Below are 12,821 nucleotides of genomic sequence, written 5' to 3' on the forward strand. Positions count from 1 at the left end.
TGCACTGCTGCACCTCCTCTACATATATATAGGAAGGACGCCTCTGAACCCCAGCCTTCTGGATGCGCATACTAAGCAATCAATGTGTCACCTCTTCCTGACAATCCTATTTTTTTCATATGGGGGCCATGCTCATTTTTTCTTGTCAGCAGAAGGTAATTTGCTCTATTGTGATTCAGTCCTAAAACTTGATGTCGAGGTGTCTCATAAGTCGCTACCTCCCCTCTGTCTCCTCGGCTCCCTCACAGCCCCCCTACCTCACCCACAATATGGTAAAAACCAAAGGAAGCCCCCCAACCCCCATCCAATGTACACCCAACTGCACCCCCACACCCTGTCCCTTCTTTCCACGCCAAGCCCAACATAGTTGTATCTGAGGCGGGCTGCTAAATTAGATAAGCGGGGCTGTGGTGCAGCCCCCCTGATTAATAAAAGATGCAGTGCTCCCGGGGGATGGCCCCTCTGAGGGCCGAGCAGAACCTACCTACAGACAATGGAGTTTGCTGGCACACAATGAACAGGAAATGGAGAGAATGAACCAATCATGGAAATATAACATTTAAAGCAGAACTATTCTGCGACCCCCTGTAACATTATGCATGCATCATAATAGATAATAACTAATGTTGGGAGTGAAATAAGTTCAAAAATATTAATATATTCATTTATTTAGGAAACATATCCTGCTATTGACATATGTTGGATAGAACTGCAGATTTCCTGCTGTTATGACATTTGCAAGTCCTTCAGCAGAACTATTGCAAATTCATGGTCAGTTTCGTTCCTGCCCCTAACAGTGCACATTTAAGATATTGGATATTATTAATTCTGCCATTGTTAGAGGAGCTTAAACTACCAAAATATGAACATCATGTGGTTTCTGACACTGCTTTGTGTACTGATAATATTGCTCTGATTATGAGACTAAATAGTGAATATTGACAATTAGAGCAAATAGTTATTGGAAGTTAATTTTGTTTTACTTTGACTAAGACTTTTTTTTTATTCCCATATATATATTAATTAAATATTTGGTATGAACATTTGTTTAACGTATGGATAATTAATAGTTTTAGAATAAACCAAGAGCCAATATATTTTCATCACTTAAGGTAAACATAAAACATCACAACCCATAAACCCCCATCACAACAACAACATACTTAATTTTTAGGTTCATTGGAACTGCAAACATGGACAAGGTGCCTGCCGCAGAATGTATGGGATTGTTAACAAAGCTTAACATTCATTTCATTTAAATATTTCATGCTCATATTTAAACAAAAAGTGGGAGGTTCAAAGACAACAATTTCAACTACTGAAAGTTTGTTTTTGGTAATGTTGGAAAGAGTTTAAAGCTTGTGCTTTTTACAAATCTCTTTCTGTATAAGAGATACCTATTAAAATGCTGCTGAAATGAAACATAATACGGTAAACATTGTTTTGAGTATAATTCATTGTGAATAGTCAAGCTAACATCTGTACATACAACAGATTAAAGCTTTTGGGGTTTTAGCTTAAAAAATATATTGTTGATCCTCAAAATATGGCTTTGATTGGCACATTCAAAAGAGATAAAATAATTTCCTAAATCGAGAAGTGTTCCCAAAATATTTTCTTCATATGTGTGCCTACCTTTGTGGGAGAGTGTGCAAAAAGGCTAACAATCAGTTTTTACATTCACAGCCTCACATCATGTCATTTCTGTCCTACATCAGATCTATTCACATTCGTCACCTAATGGCTTTGTTACCGGGAGGATATTATCCCTCTCACTTCTCATGTTTATAAGACAGCCAGCAGTGATCCAGTTGCCTATGGAGACCACTGAAATCAAGGCTGTATAATCGTCTGGCTTTCCTTTCAAAATGTGTGCTGTAAATAGTGCAACCTGTTCATTTTAGTACTTGCATAATAAAACTGAAGCATTCACTGAAACCTGCTTACCCAACATGGACGGACAGGTTTACTAGGCGATCGCAGAACTATATCAGCACTGAACAATCAACATGAATCCATTTACACATAGCCTTAATATGTGCACATGTGCACTCATGCAGCCACACGATTTTAGCGGACATGTTTCTCATCTGCTCCATGTTGGTTGTGTGTGATTGCTGCATGGATCATGAATACTAGAGCATTTATCTTTAAATAACCTCCACCCCTGTCGCTACTGAACAATAGCGAGACACTTCTAATTTTCTGCAAGATAATGGTAGTCATATTGAGATGAAAAAGGTCAAGGGTTGGCTTGTGAGGTTTTGATTGGTTCGGAGCCTCACACTGCCCCTAGAGATAAAATGGAAAGTGATATTTCATTTATAGCACCACCCTTCCAGACTGCGTCGCAATTTAAGGTAATAGTTCCATGAGGAGGCCGAGTTCTGCAATGATTAGAGTGCATCTACCAGTCAAACACGCTAACAGAAAAATGACTGCTCTGATGTCTTGCATTGGCAATTTTTTGCTGTTTTTTTATGATCAAAGGCATGTGCCTTGTGTTGTATAGTTTTTCACATGCTGTTTTTAATATGTAGTTTTTAAAATGTTCTCCCACCCCCACCAACCAGCAAAGATTGATGGGTTTTGTTTATGAATATGTATAAGATATGCATATGCAGTTGAACCTGCCTTTGACCTTATCTGCTCACACGTATTCAGTGATTTACTGCGGTAACACTGCATTGTAGTGTTTAGAATAAAAAATAAAAAAAGTAGATACTGTAAGTTAGGATACTCCTTTCATTGCGCTGATTCTCAATTCTCAAGCCTCCATGTATGTTTATTCAAAATCTGCAGTACTTTATTCTCTACGTGCTCCTATGGAGATGTGGGGTGATGTCGCTGAGGTCGAATGGATGAACCTACACTGACTTAGATTTTTTGTTGAATGTAATATTTAATTCATGCTTTGACTACAATGGTTAGAATATCACCACTCGCTGTTATATGAATGTATTGAAGACCAAACTCTAGCTGACACATGTGAGATTGACCATGGTTCCCGGTATCTAAGTGCACACAGCCCAGAGGATGCATATAATCATAAAACCAAAGCACCCCACATTGCTAAAACCATTACATGCCAAATAATAAATCAATGGATCTCTAATCACACAACTTCTGTCTCTTAATACAGGTGCCCCTGACACCTAAAACAAATGTATGACATAACTTGCATATTCATATCATGTGTTTTTATTATGTTTATTCCCAAAAGCATTATGAATAGCTTGAATCTTGAATCTTGAACCAACAACAGTAGAGAAACTAGCATTTGGCTGACATTGTTTTGTTATGTTTTACCCTTCTTGGTAGCTTTTGCATAATCTCTTTGGCCTTGTTTCTACATTTTATTTTATTTTTTAATTTCAGCCTTAGGGCCAAATGCATCACTTGTTATGCAGTGACCCAAACTGCATTTCCCAAAGAGCAGTCTAGCCAGTGGGAGTGGCCTGAGCTTGTTGAGGAAGCTGCCCTTTAAGGTCACTAGAATGGTCATGTGATAGGCCAGCGGAGCCCCCTGGGCCATATGACAAACCGAGCTGCCACACTGAGGTGTGTGTCAGGGGTGTTTTTCCACAAAGCATTCTATAAAAGTGTAACTGGGCTGTATTTGCCCTTTCCTCCTGCTATGAGTTCAGCCAACAGGCCCCTGAAGATCTCTTAAAAAGTGCTGATCCACAGAGCTGGACTGGTGCTCTTGTAATCCTTCTAGCTCTGCTCCACCTCCCTCTTCCAATACCAACCCTCTGTACCTCCTGCTTTCTCTCTCACATTCCGTCACTGTCTCCTGCTGATGCATTGCGCTGATGTAAGCGACAAGGTGATGGGATGAAGGGGCTTGTTTGGGCCCCAAGCTAATTACCACACATTAGAGCATGACTAAATAAATCTTAAGTGCTGCTAATTGCTTGGCACTGAAAACAATAACTGTAGTACTTGCCCAGAGGCTCTGGGGTAGTGATGGGCTGGGGCACTGGGGACCATGGGCCTTGGCACTAGGCCAACAGAAGACACTAGCACCATCAGTCAACTCCCTCACCCCCTCTGCCTTCATGTTAAAGTCACACACCACTTGGCACTCCCACTGCATGCTCCATATGCCCCACACGCACAACATCCACCACCCAGTCCCTAACACGCTCCCTGCAGCCCTCACCAGCAAAGAATAAGCCACACATGACAGGCATAGACAAGCGCTGTCTGTCTGTAGAGCCATCATACATCACTGCATTAATAAACATGAATTAGTAATGACACAATTAGATGGTGTTGTTCTGACATTTACTAGTACAATAAGGGTGTTCTCTTTACAACCCCCTTTGGCCTGCACTGGAGCGCCATCAGACCCCAGACCTTTAGTTGTGAGGGCTGGAAGGGGTTGAGATGTCCCATTCTAACCCATCTAAGAGATCATATTAAGATTATTTATTTATTTTATAATTTTTTTCACCCAAATATCAATATCGCTAATAGCCTAAAACAAAATCCTGTGTTAGTCCAGCTTTATTCTGTATGCATGTAGGTATGTATGTATCTACATGTGTATGTGAAATATGTCTTTTTCCCTCTCAGGTTACATTCGGTTTCGTTTGAAGAGACATTTGATCAGCCTGTGCTGCCTACCAGATCTCGTGTGGCCCAAAGGTATGTGTAATACAGATGTCCCAGCAGCCCTACCACACTCAATAGGGCATCACAAAGCCTTTCACTCTGCCACAGCATTCACCAAAGATGGTTGCCGCACACTGCAGACAACATTATGTGACAGCGTTTCCAACTAGTCTTCATTATTATGATGTGCAGTGCCTATACTGCCCAAATCTCTCTGTAGATCTCTTTGTAGAGGAGTTGGTGAATGTGAATGTCTATCCTCTACAAAGAGATTTGGGCAGTATAGGCACTGCACATCATAATAATGTCTGATCTGCAGATAGTTGATGTATATAGATATAACATTTTCATTTTGTACCTTTTTATCACAGTCATGGATATATATTTTTTTAAATTACCTGCTGGTGCAATTTCCTTAATCAATTAAACTATACAAACAGTATAGTTTGAGGAGTAGCTATGCTTTTGTGCACAGTGTTTATTTAGTTTGCAATGGTCCTAGCTGACTGACTGCACAATATGAGTTATCATCAGAGGAATAATATGCCTTTTAATCAAAATCCATTAGCATAAACACACAGAGACACACATTAACCTGACAACAGTATGCACATTTACAATGCAAATTGTTCAAAGCGCTTATAAATTCTTTTGTTTCAGATTTAGCTCTTTCTTTTTTACCAGTTTTAATTGTTTTTATAACTTGAAGTTGAATTTCCCAGAAAGTGAGAGGGGTGAAAAGGGATGTGATCTCAGTGTCACATTTATCCTCTAGCCACTTTCTGATGCTCCTTTTTCTCCCTGATCCACTGGCTTCTCATTTGCACTGCCACTCTTCTGCAGTGTTTTACTGCTTTCCCAGGGGACTCATGCGCTTTTGTTAGCTTTTCTGTGAACACACACAGCCTAATTGGTTGATTAGTTCAGGTTGACTGCCCTTTTAATTGAATAGTAATTTAGATTTGATGTGTCTAATGAAGATCCTAATTTATGGTTTGGCACTCATCCAAGGGTTTGTTTTTGAGAGCAGGAATTAAACAAAAAGGATGAAAGGAAACAAGAAAATGATTTAGTGTCTTAGTGCTGCTTTGATAGCACATTAATTAAATCTTTGTGTAAGGTGATAACACTTCAGAGTTAGTTTATCTCCCTGAAATTAAGTGATGTAGACAATAGTAAGGCACCGTTATAAGTAAAAACCATTGAGAGTTTAGTGTAAGTGTTTAAATCCATGAAGTCTTTTGGTTATTTGTCCTAACGGGCCAAAATAATAGGCCTATTTCGCTATACCTTTGAATGCTATGACTACGTATACTGGCTGTAAATTATACCGAAAAAGCAACAGATATCACTTCCAATTCAAGATATCAATATGCTATTAACCAAAAATGATTGAGAGCATGGCTGAGAAGACTGGCAGCCATATTCAGCTTTTACACTATGTTACACTATGAGTCATTTGCTTGAATTTTGCAAGACTTTAGCTTAGTTCATTTACAACACTATCTGATTTAAGGCACAGAGCAGGTATTGCAGGTAGTGCAAAATTACTAAGCATTATTTATCCTGCCATGGGGTTTCTTTTAAAAGAGATTTTAAAAAATTACAGCCCCTTCTTTCACAGTTAAGACAGCCTTTTAGCCAACTAACTGTGAGCTACAAACACTATCAGCATAGTTTGATTATAAAGGATCCTCTTAAATAAATGTAATTTTTTGTGTGTTTGCTTAAAAACATTGCATTTGACCTATATTTGAGTCCACGTTGGATCAGGGTTTTGTAAATCTGGATCAGATGTCAGATCTGTGACCAGGGGCATAGCACAGCATTCTAGAATCTGCATTCTCTGTGGGTCCCTCTATGCATCCACCTCTATTAATTTATTCTATCTCTTCCCATAAGGGCCCTGCTTACTCAGTCCACATTTCCACCCCAGTCTTACGCCCCTGCCTGTGACCACTGGCCATACTCATATTTTTCTCCTTTCTAACCATCCTTGAGCAAAAAAAGAGACTTTTGCAACTGATAACCTTAAGGTAGTTTAACAGTCATAGATAATGAGAAAAATGTATATTTGCTGTTGCTGCACTAATTATGAGCTGCACTCACACACTAATCTGTGTGTATGTTGATCAACTTTAATACAAGCAAGCTTATACTATGATGTTTATCTTCCTCTCTTCATTTAAACACATATTGAGTGTTTATGTAATGTAAATTGTGATGTATCTGGTCTACACTTGTCTTTGTGTTTAGCTAAATATACATAATTCTGAGTCAAGAGCTGCATGCCAATTCCATAATATATATGATTTACATGAAGTTTTGAATGTTTTGAATACACTAAAAATGCATATATTCCTAAATGATACATTCTTAATTTGCCTGATTGTCTTGAGTGTGGTGTGTGAACGGTGGTGAGAAAGAATAAAAACAGAGATTAAATCAATGGAATAGTTAAACCTTTGGAAAACATTTTGTGTCCTTTTTGTTTTACTCCTAATTTAAAAATAGCAGTGGAGTTCCAAAATCACAGTTTAATTTAATGACGTCTGTTGGAGACAATCTTGTAACATTTCCTGTCATTAATTTCTTGTATTCTAACTGTCACAACAGTATACTGTGAAACATACACAGTGCATTCTTATGCAGTGTATATCTGGGGCACAGCCAAGGATATGTACCACCACACACCAATTGCATTGTGTACTGCACAATCGTGTTTAATTAGATTTACAGTTTATTTTACAGAACTGTATGTATGTGCTTTTTGTCCTTGGTACACAATGTTCATTCTTTTAATTGAATTGCATGTTCCCAGAGGATTGAACCTGTAGATTGTAGGCCTTTTCCTCTGAGCAGCAGAGCTTGAGTGCAAAGTGAGTTTTGAGCATCAGGGTACTCTCCCACACTTTAGAGGAATATACCTTCCCTCAAATCCACAATTATGCACAAGGAAGTCACATTTAAAATCAATCAATGGAAACGTGATTTCCCTCTAGCATTGGGGGAATGATCCCAGAAGCCTTTTGACTCCACCTCCAGTGCAGCGCAGCTTGGGGCCTTGAATTGAAGTGGTCCAGTCGTCTGTACTGTTGAATTCCAGCAAAATTCAAAATATAATAAAAATTAAATCCAATCCAATGAATTTTCAAAAAAAATCCCAAAGCTAGCTTTATCCACACCAGTTCAAAACAGCAAAACTATATTTCCCACAGTTTTAATACCATAATGTAGTCCTTTTCATCTTAAAGTTGAAATCAGTGTTGGAATATGCATCCAACTTTCTCTTGATCAGAAATGTTCCCTTTACTTCCTCCATTCATCTTTGTATCCAGGATGAATGCTATTTCTTTCATTCTTTGATTTTCTCAGGAATTTCCAGTTATGTGCTGGGCCTTCTCTGTCCCATGTTGTCACCAAGGCAAACTGCAGATCTTTCAGACTCCAGCTTCTTCTGTTCAGGGGGAGTTTTTCTTCTAGATAAAACATAAAAAAATTAAATATAATAAATAAAGCAAGATAATTGTTTTTTTTGTCTGTACAGAATATCTAAATCACCTACCATCCACATCCCCCACCTCCCTTTACCTTCCCTTTGAACCTCATGCAATCATGCACACTTATGCACATGCAACAATGTACCTGGCAGTGCTATATTGCAGGCCAAACTAATGCAGGCATTAGCAACCTCAGGTGTGGGAATCACGCCCTTTCTTGCACACATACACATTTCTTTGCACTATTTCTCCATCTGTCACTTACCCGCATACTTAAAGCAGTAGTCATTAGTCGCTCTCACCCTCTCTCTCTTAATGAGAAAGCAATTACCATAGATTTCTCCCCAATCCCAATGGCCTGGCAGCATTGTCCGAAAACCTGCCTCCCCACCTGCCTTCAGCTCTGCGTCTGCTTCTCTCTCAGATTTGCTTCTCTTCCCTTGTACCTCTTCTCCCTTTCACTGTGGCTGCAGACTCTCTCTCTTTCTCCATCCTCTCTGCAGCCTTTCTCTTTCGCTCCTCCCATCTCTGAGCTCTAGGCTGCTCTGGGTTTTAGACGGATCACTCTCACAATGGTTGATCAATACAGGTATTGATCCACTGGCAAAATGTTTATAAAATCTTTCTGGGCAGCTGCAGTGCAGTGGGGAGGGGAGGCGGGGCGACGAGAGGGCCAGCATGCCATGCCATTCGCCTATGAGAGAGCCAGCACAAACCTGATTGGCTGTGTGTCTACCCGCCTTGCCAGGAAGAGGGCTGGCATAGTCTGTGTTTCTTTGTTATTGTTGCTTGGTATACCACAGCCCTCCCTGGCTTACGCCGCTAAACTTCCCAGTCCACCAAAGCAGCGGCAGTTTAACCTTCTCGCTGCTCGGTGTTGACTGCTTGCCAAGCCGTGTCGCCCGCTCCCTCTCCTTTAACATCAGCCAAGAAATTAATTTGCATAAATTAGCAAACTGCAGGCAATCCCAGTCTAATGATCTACTGTCGTTTCATTCCCCCTTTCTCCCCTGTCTTTGCGGGAAAACTCTTTCTCCTTAATGCCGCCCTGGTGCTTGCCTACTACATGTTCACATGCCCACTGTGGCAAATGGGTTAGCTCAGAAACCTTGCTCCTGTTTTACTCACCAACAGACCAACACACATACACACACCATGGATCCCAGCATGAACAAATATAGGGAAGCTCATAAGCTGGCGATGTGTGTAGAGAAACACATATCCACAGCATGTCCCTGTTGTACCGTCATGAGGGAACAGGGAGCAGTCTGGGGACAGTCCTTTCCCCTGGCTCTCAGTCTCCCTCTTCACTCTCACACTTTGAAGCTTACTGTAAATGAAGTGCTTCAGCTCTAGTCTTTGTTTTTCTATTGTAGGGATCATTAGCAACATTAGCAGCAGCACACTAGCCACAGCACGCACGCTGTTGCTCCACTTGGGAATGCTAGAGAATATAGCTACAGTACTCAAATACTGGAACAAAACTGCAGTACAACTAGATAGCAGATTCAAGTGACAGGGTTTATCAAAGGCTTTTGTAAACCAGGGAGGGGCTCTTGCTAATGTCTTGTTGAGTGATGATATATGAGATGTTTCATTACACAGAAGATAATTGCAGCGTGGAGCACAGTGTGGTGTAACTTTTTCCAGAGTCACAACTCTTGTTGAACCAGACTAACATCTGTCATCCATAAGGCAAGGCAGCCTCTGTGACCCAGAGTCAACCTCAACCCTGTGGGGTGTGTCGCTATGTCTGTCCTCCTCCTTTTCTGGCACCTACGGTAGACCCAGATCCCCAGATACTGGCCCAAACCACAACCATTTCTTATTTAAGAACCGTGTTAAGCTAATTATGGGAGATGATTCGTATGACAGTAGCTGTCTCAGTGTTGCATTCTTGTAATTAGCTGCAATAGTGGCTTCTTCTTCTTGGCCCATGGTGGAAAGGTCCTCCTGGATTTTCTTAGGCCTCATCCAATTCACTAAACCTTGAGTGCCAGGAATATGATTGGCACACATTTACACAGACAGACAAACAGACAGACATGTGTAGGAAGTGTCACTCACACATACGCTGAAGCGTGGCAATTATTCTAACACATCCAGAACTGGCCACAGCCCATTCATTACCATAACATGTAATGAAGTTTTATCCCTCATCATGTTGTCTGTGGTTGGGGAGTGGTGTGTGGTTGTCATCCTCCACTACTCCAGATGTCTTCCAGGCTGTCTCTCTTTTTTATTGCTGCACTAGACTGAAGACATGACATTCAGTACCCCACCTTTAGCCATTTCCCACTTTTTCATCTCTGCTTTTGTCCCCTTGTAAATTTATTTTGATGACCCCATCCATCTTTGTTTCTTGTCTCCTCCCTTATCCCATTTTTCCCCTTCTGTTTTTTTGTCCACATACCCTCCCATCTCTAAGAGAGTGTGTTATTTATTTCATCTGAATGCAGGGGCTCTTTGCGGCATGCTTCTCACAGTAATCAATTTCAGCTCAAACAGCATAACCAAACAAAGCGCTGTACTCATTTCAGCATGGGCATAGATGTTACCCATCTCTCTCACTTTCTCCCTCCTGCTCCTTCATTGGAAGACATTTTGTTCTCACTCTGATGCCATTATGTCAATCACCACAGACATGTGGTGATGTGTGAATGCAGCTACTAAATGAGTCATGGCAAGCAATGACCATTAGAGACTAGAAAGTTTACATCTGTTAATGTATATGCCACTTTTGTTGCATATGATTGTGATCTTTCAGTCTGTGCATACATGGAAGTTATATCACACTGCAAGTTATTTGGTTCTTACCAAGATAAAAAAAAAACTTAGAAGTGATTTATCTTATTTATGTATCTTGTTTTAAGATTTTTTTCTTATTGTAAGTGTTCTTCTTTACACTATAATCTTAAATCCTGAAGTGAAATTATCTTGATATATGGACAGATAATTTCACTTGTTTTGAGTACCTTTTCCCTCAGATTTAGTGTTTTTATCTTGTTTTTAGACACCCTTTTGCAGTGCATTTTTTTCTCTGTGGCTTTTAGGACACACAAGTGTGTATAGCATGTTGTTTTTCATTTTCATTCAGGACTTTCAGAAACTCCTTTTCCTTACTGGGGGACAACATAGAGTGTAGGCAAGAAGCAGGTTTCTCCACTGCTGTATGAATGAGAAAGACTCGGCCGGCTCTCATCCTTTTCTCTGCCAGCCATCCGCTTTGTACAGCAGTTGAGACCGCTGGATTGGCCTCTTCCCTTGCTCCGCTTTTATTGATTTCAGCTAGACATAGAGAAAGACAGAAAGAAAGGGCCTTTTCAGGAAGAAGTTAAACGGTCAAGTAGCAGGTGGAGGGTGGCTTTCACCACTTTATTGACGAGGTGGAAAAATGTCACTATTATGGAGGCCCTTACAGCAGATAGCGAGCTGATTGGATGAGTGCCCCCAGGTCAGAGTGGAGCACGTTTCCCCTGCAGCCAAACAAGAGCAAATAAAAGTGCAGAGGAATCCGCTTGAACTAGAGGTGAGGTTTCTCTCTACTAGGCCTTTCTGTAGGCAACATTTCTCTGGGTCTATAAGGCAAAGTGCTTGGAACTTGAACCAAGTTCGGATCTCTGGTGTACTTCTTTCCTCTGATCTCTCTTCTCAAAGCATTCTGGGTTTGCATATTATAGCTCTATAGGGACTTCCATGTTATATATGTTACGCAAACTCATGATACATACAGATGTTGAACTAGTGCTACACTGCTATAGAAATGGGTAAGAGATGAAGAAATTGATAATGTATGCACTAAGACCATGAAGGTGGTGATCACACCGATCAGACAAAGACACGTTGTTGCAGATACAGCCATTTCGAAGATGTCAAGGCAGGCAGAATTTTGCAAAAATGGCAGACTGGGCTGAGTTTGACATGTATAAGTGGTGTCTCAGATTTAGAATATTTAACAACTTATTTGTGATTGAAAATACACAAGGATAACACCCGGCTCACTTCATCATAAGAAATTGGGCAGGTGTCACTTTGTGATTGCCCTTGAAGTCAGAGGAAAAAGTTTATTGATATAAGAATGTGTGAAAATGAAAGGGAAAAGCGATATGCGATATTTGCAAAAAGTGACTGGGGGTACAACATTGAATCTGACTTCTGAGACTGTAAATGGCCCCTGACAGAGATAAGGTTGTGAATGGCTGGGGTTTCAAAGCCACTCTCAGACCCTGCCTTCTGACGTCAATCAGTCTAATTAGCCCGGCATATCATCTGCCTGCCTCTGCTAGCAGCACAAGACAGACCTCTGGAAAGGTCAGAATGCCACAACAGAGACAGAGCAGTGCTTAATCAGAGGTGAAATGGTTTCTTTTCCAAATTGATTCCAGTTTGAATCAGACAAGAGTGTCTTGTGTTGAGCCACTTAAAGACTTAAGGGAACGGCGGCAGGCGCTTTTAGGAGGGCTTTTAAAATAAGACATTAACAAATAAAAACTGCTCTGGTAACATCTGGACCAGGGCCCAAAGAGCAATGGGCCATATGAAAGATCTGTCTGTCTGCCTCTATCTTAATCTCTTTCTGGTTTCTTTTCTCTGTTTTCTTCTCTCTGTGTATCTCTTTATCTCCCACTCTGCATGAAAAACAGTACACATTCACATATGGACACACAAACGAACTGAGAAAATACATGCAAACTCTGCAGG

At 40.6% G+C, this 12,821-nt stretch overlaps 1 long non-coding RNA gene across 1 annotated transcript in view; it reads left to right on the plus strand.

The window, feature by feature from the left end:
• LOC116692543 (uncharacterized) overlaps positions 1–12,821 on the plus strand; it is a 40,558-nt gene that overhangs the window by 13,001 nt on the left and 14,736 nt on the right. The window contains exon 2 of the long non-coding RNA XR_004332727.1: positions 4,582–4,653. This is a non-coding gene — a long non-coding RNA (uncharacterized LOC116692543). The remainder of the gene's footprint in view (positions 1–4,581; positions 4,654–12,821) is intronic.

This window comes from Etheostoma spectabile, chromosome 1 (assembly GCF_008692095.1).
Source record: "Etheostoma spectabile isolate EspeVRDwgs_2016 chromosome 1, UIUC_Espe_1.0, whole genome shotgun sequence".
Lineage (NCBI taxonomy): Eukaryota > Metazoa > Chordata > Actinopteri > Perciformes > Percidae > Etheostoma > Etheostoma spectabile.